The sequence below is a fragment of the Crocodylus siamensis genome, chromosome 3 (genome assembly GCF_052110815.1).
Source record: "Crocodylus siamensis isolate JL-2025a chromosome 3, ASM5211081v1, whole genome shotgun sequence".
Taxonomy (NCBI): domain Eukaryota; kingdom Metazoa; phylum Chordata; order Crocodylia; family Crocodylidae; genus Crocodylus; species Crocodylus siamensis.
Genome location: NC_143397.1, coordinates 258,039,771 through 258,045,770, shown reverse-complemented (window position 1 = coordinate 258,045,770; position 6,000 = coordinate 258,039,771).

Here is a 6,000-nt window from a genome sequence, read left to right as displayed (position 1 = left end):
TCTGCTCTATGCCCCGTTCCGATTGGGGTGCCCCAGTGCACCCCTGCCTTACGGGCAATGCATGCCTCCTACCTCCCCTTCAGCATGCCCCAAGCCTCGCAGCTATTCCCGGACGTTATCAAGTCCTTACCCTTTAGCGCCCTACCTAGCACCCCTGTGCTCGTCATGCACCAGCGCCCTTCTCTGCCTCCTCTTTAGCGTCTCCAACCGTGTGGAGCCCTCCGGGACCCTTTCCAGGTCCTGCACCCGGTTGGGGCTCAGGTGGCTGCAGGACAAGGAGCAATGGGCTCAAGCTGCAGCAAGGGAAGTTGAGGTTGGATATTAAGAAAAACTCTCTCATGAGGAGGGTGGTGAAGTATAGAAACTGGTTACCCAGAGAAGTGGTGGATTCACCACTCTTGGAGGTTTTTAACTTAAGGCCTGGGTAGACAAAGCTGTGGCTGGGACGATGTAGTTGGGGCTCGTCCTGCTTGGAGCAGGGGGTTGGACTAGACGTGACCTCCTGAGCTCCCTTCAACCCGCCTTGTCTGTGATTGTGTGACTAGGCACCAACAATTTCTTGCATGAACTTCTCAGCTGTGTTGAAGAGCAATTCATATAAACTTGTATCCATTCTTCACATAGGAGAATTACAGCAAATAGTGCCGCGTCTCTGGGGAAGAAAGGCATAACAGCAGATAATAGATCTCAGCTCCCTGCCATAGGCTGGGCTGAAGGGCTGAGCTCCTTCTTCTGCTACAGCTTCTGGATCTGGGCTCATCACTTCTCTTTTCTTCAGCAGGAGAGGGAGAAGGCTTTACGGGCCAGCTCTCAGCTCGAGATGCTGGAGAGCCTGGCAGTGATCTCGCCTGACTGCATGAAATGCAACGTTTCATCCTAGGAGCAGGAGCTGCCTCGTGGGCATCTGGGCAACACCTGGCCCTTGCAGGGCCCATCATGATGGATAGACCACGTGTGAGCACACGTGTGTTCGCGGGGGAGGGAGAGAGGTGTACATCGCTCACACTGATTTCCAAAGATGCATTTTTTCAACTCAGAGAAGGATAGCAACCGATGGAGCTGGTTTTGCTTTGTCCTGTCTACACCCTCTTCCTTTCTAGCTGCTGAGCAATACCGTGCTGGTCTCTCCAGTTCTCCCATGTGAAACACTGCAATGCAGTTAAATGCAACGCAATACAATACAACCCACCACAACACGATTACCTCTCTGGGTGGCCTCTCTACCATAAGGACCCTGCTAGTAACTGTCTTGCTTCACATCAGCAGGACAAAACAGCATGCCATATCTAGCTCTGCCCAGCCTCAGAAAGACCAGCATAGGAGGGGGACTTGGCCAGATGCCCCCAAAGCCGCCCCGGATTAGGGGAGCCTTTTCTGGAGAAGCAGGTGGTGGCAGCGAGGGGTGGGGGAAGAAAGGAAAGGGGCAGCGATAGGGGAAGAGCGGGTGGTCTCAGCAGAGCTCGGCGTTAGCTGTAGAGAGCTCAAATGACAGAAGTGGGCACGGTTGTGTTCGTCATGCTGGATCCTGGGTTTACATAACCCTGCCCGGGGAAATGCCACAAGCCGAGGGAGCAGCGGGGTGCTGACCGTTCCTTGGCTTTCGTTTTCGAGGGCAAAGGCCTCAGCATGCTTAGTCCCGTGGCAAATAGGAAAGCCTCTGCCCAGACAGGGCAGTGTAGGGGCTACGACGCACAAAGGGAAGGGGATGCAGTGAGGCACAGAATATTTGGGAAGGGAATAGCAGGGGAGCTGGAGGGGCAAGATAAGGGTTAGGTAAACATCTGGTTTTTAGAGGAAGGGTGTGGGCAAGTTTCTTATCATGTCAAGCAGCACTTTGTGGGTGGGAGGAATGAGCTGGTCTCCGTCGGGGTGGACGAGAGGCCCTTTCCTGCTCGGGGGCGCTGCGGCACCTCCTTCGCTGGAGCTTTGCAAGAAGAGGCTGGAGCAGTGACTGCCTGGGGTAACCCTGATGACTGCTTGCAGCTCTGGGCTCAACCCCTGCTCAAGACAGGAGCATCCCTTTGGAAACCATCCTGATTCAGTGTCGATCTCCCCTGGGAAGCAAGGGCTGCAAACAGCAGCGGTATCACAAGCTACTTGGATGCATGACATGTATTCCCAGAGACTATGGAGGACAACACCTTCTCCAAAAGACCAGGAGGGAAGAAAATAAGGGAGACAGAATGGGATGTTTTGCCCCAAAAACTCACCGACAGGCACCAGTGATGGCAGGGCAGCAGGACTGAGTCCCAGGATGTGCTATCACCAGAACCAACGGCCTTGTTGCCACCTAACGATACTAGTGCTGATCTATCAGGGGGGACTCAGCGATCTGGACAAGATTGTGGAGCAATTCAGGGGCTACTTGAACACTGTTGGTCTCTACATTGCTCGTGTGTATTTGGATACGGCGTTCACTTCGTGTTGACGGGTGTCACGGAGTGGGGCCTAGGAGCGGCCGTGAAGCTGCCTAGCGCTCCCGCCGTGTCCAATTAGGTGATTCAGCACCCTCGACTCGCCTGCCACGTCTTTGATGTTCCAAGTTCAGCATGGGAGGCTGCCTTGTCTCACCTTGGACACCGCTCTGCTCTATGCCCCGTTCCGATTGGGGTGCCCCAGTGCACCCCTGCCTTACGGGCGATGCATGCCTCCTACCTCCCCTTCAGCATGCCCCAAGCCTGGCAGCTATTCCCGGACGTTATCAAGTCATAGATTCATAGATTCATAGATGCTAGGGTCGGAAAGGACCTCAATAGATCATCGAGTCCGACCCCCTGCATAAGCAGGAAAGAGTGCTGGGCCTACATTACCCCAGCTAGATACTCATCCAGCCTTCGCTTGAAGACCCCCAGGGTAGGGGAGAGCACCACCTCCCTTGGGAGCCCGTTCCAGACCTTGGCCACTCGAACTGTGAAGAAGTTCCTCCTAATATCCAATCTAAATCTGCTCTCTTCTAGCTTGTGGCCATTATTTCTTGTAACCCCCGGGGGCGCCTTGGTGAATAAATACTCACCAATTCCCTTCTGTGCCCCCCGACGAACTTATAGGCAGCCACCAGGTTGCCTCTCAACCTTCTCTTGCGGAGGCTGAAAAGGTCCAGTTTCTCTAATCTCTCCTCGTAGGGCTTGGCCTGCAGGCCCTTAACCATACGAGTGGCCCTTCTCTGGACCCTCTCCAGGTTATCCGCATCCTTCGTGAAGTGCGGCGCCCAGAATTGCACGCAGTACTCCAGCTGCGGTCTGACCAGCGCCCGATAGAGGGGAAGTATCACCTCCTTGGACCTATTTGTCATGCATCTGCTGATGCACGATAAAGTGCCGTTGGCTTTTCTGATGGTTTCGTCACACTGCCGACTCATGTTCATCTTGGAGTCCACTAGGACTCCAAGATCCCTTTCCACTTCCGTGCCACCCAGCAGGTCATTTCCTAGGCTGTAGGTGTGCTGGACATTTTTCCTCCCTAGATGCAGCACTTTGCATTTCTCCTTGTTGAACTGCATTCTGTTGTTTTCTGCCCACTTGTCTAACCTGTCCAGGTCTGCTTGCAGCTGCTCCCTGCCCTCCGGCGTGTCCACTTCGCCCCATAGCTTAGTGTCATCTGCAAACTTGGACAGAGTACATTTCACCCCCTCGTCCAAGTCGCTGATGAAGACATTAAAGAGTATCGGTCCAAGCACCGAGCCCTGCGGGACCCTACTGCCCACACCCCTCCAGGTCGAAACCGACCCATCCACCACGACTCTCTGGGTGCGCCCCTCCAGCCAATTCTCCACCCACCGGACTGTGCAGTCATCCAAGTCACAGCCCCTTAACTTGTTCACCAGTATGGGGTGGGATACCGTATCAAAGGCCTTCCTGAAGTCCAAGTATACGACATCCACCCCTCCTCCTGCGTCGAGGTGTTTTGTAACCTGGTCATAAAAAGAGACTAGATTGGTCAGGCACGATCTGCCTGCCACGAACCCGTGCTGGTTTCCCCTCAGCATAACTTGCCCTGCTGGGCTCTCACAAATGTGAGCCTTGATAATTTTTTCAAAGACTTTGCCAAGGATGGAGGTGAGACTAACTGGCCTATAGTTACCCGGGTCCTCCTTCCTTCCCTTCTTGAAAATGGGAACCACATTGGCCCTTTTCCAGTCCTCTGGGACTTGACCCGTGCGCCACAAGCGTTCAAATATTCCCTCCAGTGGCTCTGCAATGATGTCGGCCAGTGCCTTCAGTACCCTCGGATGGAGCTCATCCGGGCCTGCCGACTTAAAGGCATCCAGTTCTTCCAAGTGACCCTGCACCACCTCAGGGTCCACGCATGGCAGTCTGGTGCCTTGCTGCTGCCTCCCTAAGCTCCCAGGGAGAGACTTGTCATGCCTCTCACTTAGGAGCACTGAGGCGAAGAACTCGTTGAGGAGTTCAGCCTTGTCCCCTCTGTCCGTCACCAATTGTTTCTGCCCATTTAGCAGGGGTCCTATTCCTCCCTGGGCCTTCCTTTTACTCCCTATATATCTAAAAAACAATTTCTTATTGTCTTTTACTTGGGTTGCCATCCTCAGCTCCATGGTAGCTTTGGCCTGTCTAACTGCCTCCCTACAAGCACGAGCAGAAGAGGTATATTCCTCTTTGGTGATCTCTCCCTGTTTCCACTTTTTATGTGCTCCCCTTTTGGCCCTTAGTCTGCCCTGGATTTCTCTGGTCAGCCAGGGAAGCCTCCTGGCCCCTTTCCCTCTTTTACCTCTCACGGGGATCGTCTCGCTTTGTGCTCGAAGGATAGTTTCCTTAAGGCACAGCCACCCTTCTTGGGCTCCCATCATTTCAAAGCTACTACTCTGCAGTGCGTCCTTCACTAATCGCCTGAGTTCACTGAAATCAGCTTTCCTAAAGTCCAGCACGTTCACCCTACTAGTTACCTTACCCACTCGACGCCTTACCCTTTAGCGCCCTACCCAGCACCCCTGTGCTCGTCATGCACCAGCGCCCTTCTCTGCCGCCTCTTTAGCGTCTCCAACCGTGTGGAGCCCTCCGGGACCCTTTCCAGGTCCTGCACCCGGTTGGGGCTCTGTTGGCTGCAGCCATGCCTGGCCCCCTAGGCCACCGTCTAGGTCTCTTGCCCAACTGGGGCTTCTCCCTAACTCTTCCCACCGGGCTTCGGCCCCCTCTGGGGCCTCCACCGCACCTCTCACGCCTTGGGGCTCAGGTGGCGTGTAGCCGTGCCTGGCCCCCTGCCCTTCTTCGGGATCGTCTGCCCAAGGGGCCAACACCGCCCCTAGGGTTGGGGTCTCTGCCCCCACACACCGCGCCTCACTGGTGCAAACAGCTGTGCCCGCCCGGCACCGCTCGTTGTGCCCCAGTGTGCACCAGGAACCCCCAGATTAATGGGGGGGCTCCCGTGAGGCCTCCTCACACCCCTACAGCCTCACCCGGTGCCCCGGTTTAATGGTAATTAAACCCCACTATTAGCCAACCGGCTACAACATAACATAAGCCCCAGGCTTATTATACAAATCCCGCACCATGCTGGCTCTTAACCATACCCCCCTCCGGGACCTCTCTACCCCTGCATCACTGCAGCCGGTCAGCATGGTCAGGCAGCAACCATCCACTCGGCCTGCTCAGCTCTCCCGCAGAGCCCGAGCCCGAGCCCCTGCCCCTGCCCCTGCCCCTGCCCCTGCCAGAAGGGAACTGCTCCCTAGGCTCCGGCCTGGGCTGTTTATAAAGGCCTGGCCCTGCCCCCTTCAGGTCACATGACCTGCCTGGTTGCCCCGGCACCTGAGCTGCCCTGGTGATTGGCCGCTCTCTTTATTTCCTTCAAGGCACGGGGCACCCAAGTGCCCCCGTGACAATGGGCAGTTGTTGGCAGGATGCTTGGCCGGGAGAGGCAGTTGTGGCGAACTTCCCCGGACTCTCACAAGGACGCAACAGAGCCGACGCGCTGTGTTGAATCATCAAGCGCCCCAGACTCATCACGCGCCGGTGCTTGGCTCGCAGTGATTTCTGAACCCCGCTGTCA